This window comes from Pogoniulus pusillus, chromosome 18, assembly GCF_015220805.1.
Source record: "Pogoniulus pusillus isolate bPogPus1 chromosome 18, bPogPus1.pri, whole genome shotgun sequence".
In the NCBI taxonomy this organism is placed as follows: Eukaryota; Metazoa; Chordata; class Aves; order Piciformes; family Lybiidae; genus Pogoniulus; species Pogoniulus pusillus.
In genome coordinates, this window is record NC_087281.1 from 22,893,633 (window position 1) to 22,905,878 (window position 12,246).

The window sequence follows — 12,246 nt, forward strand, 5'->3', positions numbered from 1 at the left end:
CTCCTTCTTTGGAGACTCCCAAGGCCTGTCTGGATGTGTTCCTCTGTGATCTGTGTTAGATAGGATTGTCCTGCTCTGGCAGAGGGGTTGGACTGAATGATCTCCTTGGGTCCCTTCCAACCCCTAATATCCTGTGAGCCTGTGGTCATATTCTCTCTGTGCTCAGTGCAATCATTCCATCCACCTCCATGTCTCTTGTCCTGCTTAACCTTTGCTTTCTGCTTGACAGAATGGTGATCCTGCAGTCCTGGAAACTGCCTTTGTGTTTCTCCAGTGTCTCTTGCACAGAGCTGGCTTCCCCATTTCTGTGTGATCTCTCAGGTCTGGGTGTTTTGTGACCTTTGGTTTGTGGAAAAGCACCCCTGAATTTTATAGTTCTTTAATTCTGCCACGCAGAAATTTTATCTTGCCCATTTCCAGTAGTAATGTTCCTTTTCCCCATCCCTCTAATCTGTCTTCCCCACTTCAAGGTCTCTTTTTGAGTTCTTGGTAGGAAAGACGTTGTGAGAGATCTCAAGGTTGCAATTAGTTTAGAGAGCAGCTAGCAGCAATGTGAAAAAATGCAGTTTGTTGTAAGATGAGAGTTACTTGAAGGAGTGTGAAAAGGGTGTTTTTTCCCTCTACTTTGTCTGAGCCCCTTGGGGATGAGACAGAGAACAAGTATCTTTATGTATGATGGGGGCAAAGGGCACTGTAAGCCTCTGCCAGAAAACACAGTGTGAGGAGAGAGAACAGCAGCTCAGAGAGGGTGATAATGGTCCCCGTGGAACTGCTGAAACAAGGCAAAAAAGATTAACACTCTTCATTGGGCAGGAAGGCACAAGTCCTACCTTGCACAGAGGATGGAGCAGTAAATAACCAGGCCAACCAACTGCATTGCCAGAGAGAAACGGCAGAGCAACCAGATGTCACAGATGCAGCAGGAGAGCGAATGTAAGTCACAACTTGGCAATAGCTCAAAATTAAGAGCCAAGCTTTTAGGCACAAATGCCAGAGGGCTTTTAACAGCCCATATGGTCTGAGGGACTGTGTCTGTTTGGGAGCACTCCAGCCATATCTACACATTTCTAATTTGTTTAATTCATTGCAGCCCATGTTGCACCACTCAGATTTCACTGTTGTCAGTGCTATCATCTGCTGTTTTTAGAGGCTTGTAATTTTACTGTCAGTTCTATCCAGTCATAGAAGCAGGTGTAGTGAGCACACCCTTAGCCAGTCTGCATTTTATGTTTGCAAGTTTAAAATAGGCAAGTCTTAGGTTTGGCAAGGTACTGTAACTGCAAAACTAACTTACTTCCATGCCAAGCAGGAGGAGGGGGTTGTAGCTGAAATATGGCTTGCAATCAGTACTGGGGACTGTCCTCTTTAATGTCTTTATTAATGATCTGGATGAGGGGATTGAGTTGAGTGCACCCTCACTATGTTTGCAGGTGACACCAAGCTGGGTGGCTGTGTTGATCTGCTAGAGGGTAGGGAAGCTTTGCAATGGGATCTGGACAGGTTAGACCAATGGGCCAAGGCTAATTGTATGAAGTTCTACAAGGCCAAATGCTGGATCATGCACCTGGGTCATAACAGCCTCATAGTAAGCTACAGACCTGGAGATGTGTGGTTGGAAAGCTGCAGCTTGTAGTATTGGTCGATGACTGAACTTGAGTCAGCAGTGTGCCCAAGAAAGCCAAAGGCATCCTGGATTGTATTAGGAACACTGTGGCCAGCAGGAACAGGGAAATAATCATCCCCCTGGACTCAGCACGGGTAAGGCCACACTTTGAGTATTGTGTTCAGTTTTGAGCCCCTCACTATAGGGGGACACTGAGGTACTGGAGCATATCAGAGAAGAGCAACAGGATCAGTGAAGGGCCTGGAGCACATGGCCTATGAGGAGCATCTGAGTGAGCTGGGCTTGTTCAGTCTGGAGGAGGCTGAGGGGACACCTCATTGTTCTCTACAACTACCTGAGGGGACCAGCCTCTTCTCCTCGGTGACAAGCAACAGGACTGAAGGAAATGGTTACAAGCTGCACCAGGGGAGGTTTAGTCTGGATATTAGGACATATTTCTTCACAGAAAGGGTTATCAAACATTAGAATGGTCTGCCTAGGGCAGTGCTGGCGTTGCCATCCCTAGGAGTGCTGAAGCAGCATGTGGACCGGGTACACAGGGGCATGGTTGGTGTTGCCCCTTCAGTGCTGGGTCAAGGGTTGGACTGGATGTTCTTTGGGGTCTCTTCCAACCACATTGATTCTGTGATTCTGTAACGTGTTTGTACTCCACGAGGGCTTCTACTGATGCAGTAATCTCTAAATTGATAAAGGCAAGCAAAGGAAGTTCAAAAGAAGCAATGTAAGGTAATTTGCTCAGTTTCAAACAGAACCTCCAATTGAGTCTCTATAAATCAGTGTGGGAAAGAAATGGGCTATGGAAACAGTTTAAGAACTGAGGTCCATAAAATGAAATGAAATTGTGGTAGCACTGAGAACTTGCAGTGTTGTGACACCCTTCGGTCATGGCAAAGGCAGCAAGGTATTTGCTTCTTCTGTCTGCACATGCTGCTTGACTGCAGGTGTCAAAGAGGATTCAGATTCTGAGATGTTCCTAATCAGAGCTATAGCAACATTTTTGCAAACTACTCCTCAGAAGTGTTGACACTGAGGTCAGTAGGAGTTTTCCAAGTTTCCTGAACTTGTTGGAGAAAGATCCAGTCTCCTGAGTGTCACGGAAGGTAGTTTGGGAGGTTGCGGGGAAAATACGTGGAGGCGCACTTGTGGATTTCAAGTGATCTATTGCTCAAACACGGAGATCCCCCTCCCGAACTAGATTCCCCACGTGAGTTCTTTTAGGATTGAAGTTGTAGAATAACATTTCAGAAAATAGCAGATAAAGGAGAGTCTGTGGTTTCTTTAGAGTTCTTTTGAGTCTTTAAAGTTATTCAGTCCTTAAGTAAAGAGTCTTTCCTCTGGTTTACTCACTGTTCCGTAGTTCAGTTCAGCAAGGTTCGAGGTTTTGGGCGGTGTCCCTTTGTTCGTCAGGATCGGGCCCAAGCAGGTTTCAAGTCTCTGCGAGTCCCTCGTCGGGCAGTGCCGATCAAGAACGAGAGGTCACCGCGGCAGGAGCAAGGCAAACAGGCAAGCAAGCTAGCAAAAGCTCAAGCTCAAAAGCTCTAGTTCTAGATCCAGGAAGATACACCATGTTTATAATGTTCAAAAGAGGTGTAATCCTCCAGTCCAGGCTATTATAGAATCATAGAATCAAGCAGGTTGGAAGAGACCTCCAAGATCATCCAGTCCAACCTAGCACCCAGCCCTAACCAATCAACCAGACCATGGCACTGAGTGCGTTATTCTTACAGATTGGCACAAAGTTATAATCAATCCATACAATTGGCTAATTCTTACCAAAAACAACTTATGGAACCACCCAGGGGTCAGCCCCCAGCAGTTGTTTGTCGAGTGGACATCATATCTGAGAATTCAAACCTTTTTCCAAAGCATAGCCATGTTTATGTCTTTCGTTTCTCCGAGAGAGAGATTCTCCCAAGGCCTGTACGTCTGCTGGTACAACAGCTACGTCAGTGCAAGCAGATAGAAAATATTGGTTTGACTTTTTCGATGGAAGGCCTCTGAGCCACAATTTTGTGTATAAATGAAAATGCTGCAATAGGGTAAAAGGGCTCTGCTCCCTTCCATGACACTGAGGTTAAGCTTTTATTTATCCTGATCCCTTGGCATCCTGAGCCGATGGCAGTTTTATGAGTGCTTCACTCTCTTGGAGCTTTGTGCTTTGGTTGGGTGACGCTGGCTACGGAACCTGGCGCAGACCATTCTTACACCACACACACACACACACACACCCCCCTCTTGCGTGTGGCAGCCTTCTCCTCACCTCACGGCAGCTCAAAGCTGTCTGGCATGTTCTGCGGCACAAGGTGACATGTTTAGGACTCTCTTTCTCGGTGTTTGTGCATTCTGCATATGAATGCTCCCACCTGTTACTGCAGTGTTTGAGTGCCTGAAGAGTAGCATCACTGCTTACAATCAAGTCTGCTGTGGGTGCGATGAAATCTTGCAAATATTCACCTTGAGACAAAACTTCAGAGATTCTGCTCAGGATTTTGGGTTTTTTTTCCATGACATGTAATTGAGTGAATGTCCTGGAGTCCTGTATGCCCCAAAGTCCCTCTCCCGCTGTGGTTTGGATGGGAGAGGAAAGGCGCCGAACACCTGTCCCCTCCCCGGGGCCTGCAGGCTGCAGGGAGGCGGCACCGGGCCCGTGCGGCACGAGGGGAGCCCGCGCAGTGCCCGCGCTGGGCTGGGGCTGCGCTCGGCCGTGCGCTTCCCGCCCGGGCTGGGGCCGTGCTTGGCTGTGCGCTTCCCGCCTTGGGGTGCCTGCCTTAGAGCTCTGCCCCGCCGGGATAATCCCTGCAGAAGGAGTCCCCTGCCGCTCCGAAGGACAAGCTCCTGAGGGACAGGGCCCTTCCTGCTTTTGACGGCTTCCAGGCCTTAACGATCCTCGGATGTCTTTTGGAAGCGCAGCGGACAGGCCCCTGGAGCGCCCTTCCTCTCACACAGCCTGGCTCACCTGTGAGTAACCTTTTGGCTTAACGGTGGGGAAGGCTGTGCTCAGTAGCTTTTAGCTTTTCCAACTCCTGACTTCCAAAACAGTCCAATTTACCTGTGGTATCCTTGTAAGATCTTCTCCGTCTGAATCTGCTAATTAGAACTAATTTCTGTGTCTAGTTCTGGGGGCAGGTCTTCGGGAAGATTAAATGATTCTATTTTTCTCTGTGTTCCTGACTCGGCCACATTAATTCCCTGCCTCCAGAGCAGTGAAAGAGACGTCAGGTTTGTGCCTGGTGTATTTTCCTTGCTGGCTGGTTGTTTTTTAAAAGGAAAGGCTTGCAGTTTTCCCCTGGAAGCTGCTGACCACTCTGCTGGTTTGCTGGCAGTGCCTTCAGCTGAGTGGTCAGCTCACTGCTTGGGGAGCTGGGCCGAGGTGATGACATCCATCTCCTTGCAAGGAAATGACAAATTGCTTTCTTAAAACCATGAATATATATGTATCATTCCTTTGTGTGTTTGGATTTTTTTCTGGACGTTTTCTCATGCATTCATATTAGAAAATATTTAGCACATTGCAAATGTTTAATACAGGTCTGCTTCCTTGTGAAAAGACTGGGAAGGCAGTGAAGGCTGCTTGCTGTGACAGCAGTGAGCACAAGCAGCATATGTTGTCATGCTGCCTGCGAATGTTTTGGGTCACTGCAGATATCTCCACCTTCCAAGACACAAATCCAAAGGAGAACCTGCAATTCGCCCTGATGCTGCTTCTTGCTGTAATGATGTTACAAGGTTCTGCACCAGTGAAAGGAAATGGGATTTGTATTAAGGGATGGCAAGGTAATATCTATGTGGAAAAGCAATTGCATTTGAGTTGTTTTAAATATTTGTATTATGATTTATTGTCACTGAAATTTAATCTAGGGTTGTTTTCCTTTGGACTTCGGGAGAACCCTAGTGCAAATACTGCATCAGCACTTCAGGAATGGAGCAGCGGTGTTACTCTGATGTGTCAAATGCATAGGCTATGAAATTTCCTTGAGAAACCCAGTGAAACAGCATTTCTTCTTCCTTGGGACTAGTAGTGTGAAGAATACTTCTGAAATTTGGACCCCTGCAACTTAGTCCATGAGTCAGCAGTGTGCTCTTGTGGCCAGGAAGGCCAATGCCATTCTGGGCTGTATGAGAAGTGATGTGGTTAGTAGGTCAAGGAAGGTTCTCCTTCCCCACTACTCTGCCTTGGTGAGGCCTCATCTGGAGTATTGTGCCCAGTTCTGGGCTCCCCAGCTCAAGAAGGACAGGGAACCGCTTGAAAGATTCCCACACAGAGCCACAAAAATGATTAAGGAAGTTGAACATCTTCCTTATGAGTAGAGTCTGAGAGAGCTGGGGCTTTTTGGCGTGGACAGGAGGAGCCTGAGGGGTGACCTCATTAATGTTTAGAAGTATGTAAGGAGTAATTGCCAGGAGGATGGAGGCAGCCTCTTCTCAGTGTTGCCCAGTGACAGGACAAGGGGCAGTGGGTGGAAGTTGAGGCATAGGAGGTTCTACGTGAACCTGAGGAGGAATTTTTTCACTGTGAGGGTGACAAAGCACTGCAACCAGCTGGGAGGTTGTGGAGTCTCCCTCTCTGGAGATATTCAAGAACCGTCTGGATGCATTCCAGTGTGTTCTGCTTTAGGTGATCCTGCTCTGGCAGGGGGGCTGAACTAGATGATCTTTTGAGGTCTCTTCCAGTGATCTTTCCATGTCTCTCCTCTGACGTTCTTTGATTCTGTGATTCTATTCTGCATGTGAGCCTGACTGTTTTTTTGCGTATTCTCTTTGGGTGCAGTGGAAGAAAGTTGCTCCTGCATGTGTAGATTTGCCAGGGTAGACCACAGCACAATAGTTGGAACAGTGCTGCTTGAAAAAGTAGTAACTCTTCAGATTTACTGTGGCGGTTTAAAACTAACATTCTGTCCTGGTTCTAAATTATAAACAAGCAATAGGAACCTTCTGGACATATCCAATTAAAAAGTAAATAAAATAGAAGATTTAGTATAGAAGAAAAATGATAAATCTATAACATTCCATTTGCTTGCTGGGTTAGGATAAAGTGTGCTGCACAAACTGTTCATCCTTTCCTTTTCTTCATTCGGGCTGGTGCTTTTGCTGCACTGACCTTGGCTGAGACAGTGGGGCCTCTCTCTCTCTGTTTTCTCTCTGGAAGCAGAGCTATTCCCCTGTTCCCTTGTCCAAAGGCATGAGGTAACAATCTTATTTCTGAAGTATAAATATATTTTGTACTTATTCATTGTAATTTTTTTGCTTTTTGATTTTAGCTTGCTTGTAAATACAGCTTCATTTGGTTTCCAAACCTTCTGAGCTAGTCTGGCGATTTTATCTTGGGGGCGATTTCAACCCACCACACTTAGCATGGTGTTATCAGCCCCTAAGCATGCCTTTCTGCAAGCTTCAATGTGTTTAGTCTTTGTGAATATTTCAGAACCTGTTTGGAGAAATGATTAGAGATTTAAGAGGGAGATAGACGTTTTAAACATGTAAACATCCTCAGAGCGGTCATGCATCTATTTGACAGGAGCTTAAAAATAACTAACGTTTGGCAAAATTGTGTATGTGTGTGTACACGTATGTGGCAGCTTCGTGCCTTGTAAAGGCAAACGGTGCTAATATGCCTTTATGATTTACTGTCCTGTTTGCACTTGTTTGCTGACATCAGTGATCTCACACAACTCTGGATGTGGTATTTAATTACAGCAGAATGAAGGCACGGGTATAAAACTGTTTTGTAAATCTCTCCTAATATTGACTGCATTACAGCCATAGGATGGAAGAGTTTAAGAAATGGTGTTTGGAAGAGCTCAAAACTCAGGAGTTGGAAAGGATGGTGTAGCAGTGCTTTTGCTAGGAGTCACAGTTAAGAGAGATATTGATTGCTCTTCTGACTTTTCTTCAGTTTAAAACAAAATCTGGGTAAGAACGTAGGCACACACACACAATTGTCTATATTCTGTCCCAATTTGGGTTTATTGCCTCTTAAAACAAAGTAAAAAAACCTCTGTGTGCTGTGGTCAGAGGCATGCAAGGAACAAGCTGAGCGCTGTACCACCCATCAGTCCTCATGCTTGGCCTGAGAATGACATTAAGCTGTAAGCGTGTGGTTTTGCTTTTATTTGCTTCCTTCTTACTTGCTGCTTTTGCCACCAAATTCTCCTTTCTAAAGCTCCACAAGAGACAGATGATAACTTCCCAGGCTCCTTTTGATCTTTCCTACCCCTCTCTGCGTTCAGAGGTGCCTTTATAGAAGTGAGCAATAATCTGCAATTGCCTCAAGGGGATCTTTGATACCCTGCTCTCTCCAGAGCCATGGGGAGGCCCTCTGAATAGTGCACGTTCTGTAACCACTGGGTTTGTTGGCTTTTCCTTGCCTTAAGTCACCACCTCACAAATTAACCTTCCCTCTTGCATCTCACTTGAAGATGTTAAATTCAGGACGCTGAGAGTCACTGTGCCTACCTAGGGCCCTGCTTTCTCCTGGAACACACCTGTTCTGGAGTCAGGCTCTCTCCAGCTCCCAGGGTTGGAGAGAAAGTCCCTGAAGAACTTGGCTTTTCCCTTTTAACCACTGAGTCAGCCAAGTAATTCAGATGGCTCAGGAGATAAATGGGAGTGCAAAGACTTCTGATCATTCCTCTTGGATTCTTTCAAATGAAAGGGAGATAGGAATTTGTTTTTCACTTTACAGTATTGTGAGGTGTCCCTGTGCCTTAAGAAAAGGATACTCAAGTAATATAAGAAACAAAAAAGGCAAAAGTTTTCTTTGGCACTCATAAAATCTTAGAATAAAAAAATACAGCTATGGTTTAGTTATTGTGGTTCAGGTAGCAAGCTCAGATCCCACCCGTGGTTGAAGATGGGTGCTACATACATTCCAAGCAGTCTCTGTTGAAGGACTGTGATTTACCATAACATCTAGTAGTAGTAGCATGCTCCATGCTGACTTGGCAGAGCTCACATCTGTACAGCTAAATGCTTTTTTCTCTCGAACAACACTGAATCCTTCAACTGCCTGCTGGAAGAGGTCCCTGGCCCATCTTTACATCCAAACTTGAACACATAATGCTTGAAAGAAAGTTAGCTAGCTTAAACCAAAACCATTTCAGATGTTGCTACTGATTCAGCAAGATGGGTGACTGTGGTGGGCCTGGATTCAGGCACTATTGGTTTGACCAGTCTGAACACAGATGAGAATACAGTTCCTCTTCCTGGGAAACTACAGCTCAAGAACTGACAAACAGAGGAGTAAGAGTATCTGGTTTTGGAACATTAACTTCATGTATAAGTTACTGTGATTTTTCTGTGAGCGAGGAGAGGAGAGACAAAGCCTTATAAAAGGCAAAGGGTTTTGAAGGTCACCATAAAGCCATTTGTTAGGGATATAGTTACACATGTGGAAGATGTCCCAGGGGTGACCTTGGGGAGCGGACAAAGGGAAGCTTGTTGCCTTGGCTGAACAAATAAGTCACAGATGGAAGAATTAGTAGATAACAGGAGTCTTGACAAGAAAACATAAAAGAGAACAAGACTGAATTAAGCCAGTTTTCAAAGTCCTTAGTCTTTAAGCAGCTGATAAGGGAGAATAATTAAACAGGGTAAAGAGATGGGAACCATAAAATAATCAAACTTGCTAGTTAGCAGTAACAACTAAAATTAATTCCTTTCTTCTGGCCTAGAACAAGAATTTTCATTTAGTCAGCTCCTATCTTCATCTTCATGTTATTTTTATGCATTACACTTTTCTGTGAGTATAGCAGATGGTGAATATAGCAGATGTAACTTCTATATGAGGAAGCCTCTCACAGCTGTGCAGAACAAATACTAACACCCAGAATATCCTTAGAGAAATATAACTGTAAAAGGGTTTAATTTATAGGAAGAAATAGAAATCTGAAATTCGTGCCTGCCTGCAGCCCCACGTGTGCTATCTTCCAGCTACAGATGACAGCACCACTGAGACAGCCAGGCCACAGCAGTCTTCTGCACAGAGAACCTGTAAATTCAACAGCAGCTGGGCCCATCCTATGGCTGAATGGCATGGGAAGGTGTAGCTGTTGTTTTCTGTAACCTTGTTTTATGGATCTCTGTTAATGGAGCAGGACCTTGTTGTGCTGGGCATGCTACCAGCATTTTAGTCAGCCTGTCTACTCCCCTATTCAGAAAGGAAGAGTTCTGCAGTGTTTGACCCACTGGAATCCCCCTGGCTTCCTCTTGCCATCAGCAGCATCAGCAAGTACTGACTGACTGAGCTTTATGAAAAGAGTTGGGAAATAAATCCCAACCCCTACCTCAGCTGCATCTAGCAGGGCACTTTCAACACCATTTGGGAGATTTCATTTTTAACTGACCTTCAGGCATGGCTTATTTTTGTGCTGTGGGTATTTTTAAGATGAGCCCAAAGGAACTCTTAAATAGCTCACTTGTGAGAGTGGAGTAGGACACATGCTGTTGCTGTTTCCAATAGCTCTGAAGGATCTGGAAAGTCCCTGTGTGGAGTTTTCAGCTTTAGACAGGATTTTCTAAATGTAGAAAGCCTGAGCTTGTAAGTTATATTTGTTGCCAGAAGATTAAGAGTGAGGAAAAAAGATTGTGGCATATATAATCTACCCTGTTCCACATCATGTGGCTGGTTGCAAACCAGTGAGAATCGCTGTTACTTCAGCGTGTGGTGCACACATGCTTGCAGGGCTACAAGGAGTTTGCCTTTGTTATTGCTACCCACACACTGGGAGTGAACAGCTGTATGGGGAAATAAAGTGGGAAGCCAAACATTTTCTAAGTGTGATGGTACTGAGACTCATGGAATCAAAGAATTGTTTCAGCTGGAAAAGTCCTTTAGGATCATTTAATCCAACCATTACCTAACTCTACCAAGACTTGTGCTAGTTTGCCTTAGCACCACACCTGTATGTTTTCTGAACACCTTCAGGGACAGGGACTCAACCAGCTCACTGAGGAGCCTATACCAGTGTTTGATAACCTTTTCAGTGAAGAAGTTTCTTCCACTATCCAGTGTAAACCTCTCCTGATGCAAGTTGAGGCCATTTTTTCTCATCCTATCACTTGTTACTAGGGAGAAGATACCAACACTCACCTTGCTATGGCCTCCTTTCAGGTAGTTGTTGGGAGCAATAAAGTGTCCCCTCCAGCCTCTCTTTCTCCAGACTAAACAAACCAGTTTCTTAGGCCACTCCTCATGAAACCTGTTCTCCAGACCCATCACCAGCTTTGTTGCCCTTTTCTGAACAGCTCGAAGCACCTCAGTGTCTTCCTTATCGTGGCAAGTCTTCTGTTCCTGCTTGTCACAGTATTCCTGGTGCAGACCAAGATACTCTGGACCTTCTTGTCTACCTGAGCACACTGCTGGCTCATTTTCAGAGGGCTGTCAATCAACACCCCCAAGTCTTTCTCTAGTGTACAGCTTTCCAGCCACTCTGCCTCAAGCCTGTGATATTTCAGGGGGTTGTTGAGACCCAAGTGCAGGACCTGGCAGTTGGCCTTGTTGAATCTCTTACAGCTGGCTTTCAGCCCATCAATCCGGCCTGTCCAGATCCTTCTGTAGAACCTTCCTACTCTCAAGCAGATCACCGCTCCCTCCTAGCTTAGTGATGTCTGCAAACTTACTGTAAACATACTTAATCCTCTTGTCCAGATGATTGATAAAGATATTGAGGAGAACTGGCCACAGCACTGAGCCTTGGGGAACACCACTTGTTACCAGCTGCCAACTGCATTTAACTCCATTCGCTACTACTCTTTGGGTCAAACAAGCAGGCATTTTTTAGTCCAGTGAAGGATTTACCCATTCAAGCCACTAAACTGAACTGAAAATAAACTGTAGCCTGGGATGCTACAGCATGTTTTGGTCCCTCTCAGGGGAGAGGTAGCAGCTCAAAGTCTGGAAGTATGACTGAGCATCCACTTCTCTGCCCTGGCTGTGTGTGCTGCAGGTCATCTGTCCTTCATCCCTACTTAGCTGGAGGATAGAGGCTGGGGAAACTGCTCTTCACCTCTTCCCAGATGGTGTCTGGTAGTTCTGTGTAGTTGGCCATCCATATCACATAGTGAAAGGACACAAAGGCTCACGAGTGCTGAATGTCTTCTGACAGCCTGCTCTCAGTGGGATTATGCTTGGAGCAATTGCATAAGGGAGGGCTGCAAGACTGAATAGTTTGGATAGTCTCCAAGTCTGACTAGTCTCAAGCTAGTAAGCAAAATGAATATACCCCACAAGGCACCCTCGGCTTGTTTCTTCCTGGGGAGCAAGGAAAGGAACTGAATTAAGGTTTTGCATTGCAGGGGGAGAGTATTGAAATTATGTTTCTCCTCTTACACTGCAGAGGGTTTATCTTCCTTGGAGCCAAAGCAGCAGAAGGATAAAGGAAGACTTGGTCTGCTGTGTAAAGAGATAACTGGTAGTGGCTACAGCCTAATTATTGTGTCTGCATATCCAATTAACTTTTCCCCCCCCGTTTTTTTTCTGATTTTTTTGGAGCAATCCCTGCTATTATTTGTAAACAATCATTTTACAAGGTGTGAAATTCCTATACTGTGTTTGTCATGATTCATGACCCTATGCCTGAGGGGAAGGGTGTAGTCAGCTTGGCATAAGTGGTCCTGTGCCAGAT